Raw genomic sequence first — 501 nt, 5'->3', positions numbered from 1 at the left:
TCTATAGGGTCTATAGGGCCTCTCCTCAGGATACTATAAGAGCTATAGGGGACACCCCCCCCCTTAGGCACTATAGGGACACCCACACTGAGGACCTATAGGAACTATACGGACCCCCAGGGCTCTATAGAGGCTATATGCTCCCCCTGATGCTATAGGGGCTATAGGGACCGCTAGAAGCTCTATGGGGGCTAAAGAGCCTCCCCCCTCCAATGCTATAGGTGCTATAGGGTCCCCCCGGCTCTATAGGACCTATACAGCCCCCCCCCAGCTGCTACAGGGGCCATAGGGCCCCCCCTCGGGCCTCAATAGGACCCATTGGGACCCCCAGGGCTCTATAGGTGCTACAAGGGGGCGGGGCTTAGCAAGCGGGGGGCGTGGCCTGTGAGACCGCACCACCCTCCCCCGTTTGGGGAGGGGCGGGGCCAGGACATGGGGTGGGCGGGGCCAGCCCACGATGGGGCGGGGCCGACACTTCCTACCCCAGGAAACGGGAAGCGC

This window comes from Haliaeetus leucocephalus, unplaced genomic scaffold (assembly GCF_000737465.1).
Source record: "Haliaeetus leucocephalus isolate CR32 unplaced genomic scaffold, Haliaeetus_leucocephalus-4.0 Scaffold414, whole genome shotgun sequence".
In the NCBI taxonomy this organism is placed as follows: Eukaryota; Metazoa; Chordata; class Aves; order Accipitriformes; family Accipitridae; genus Haliaeetus; species Haliaeetus leucocephalus.
Note: the sequence above shows the minus strand (reverse complement) of the source record.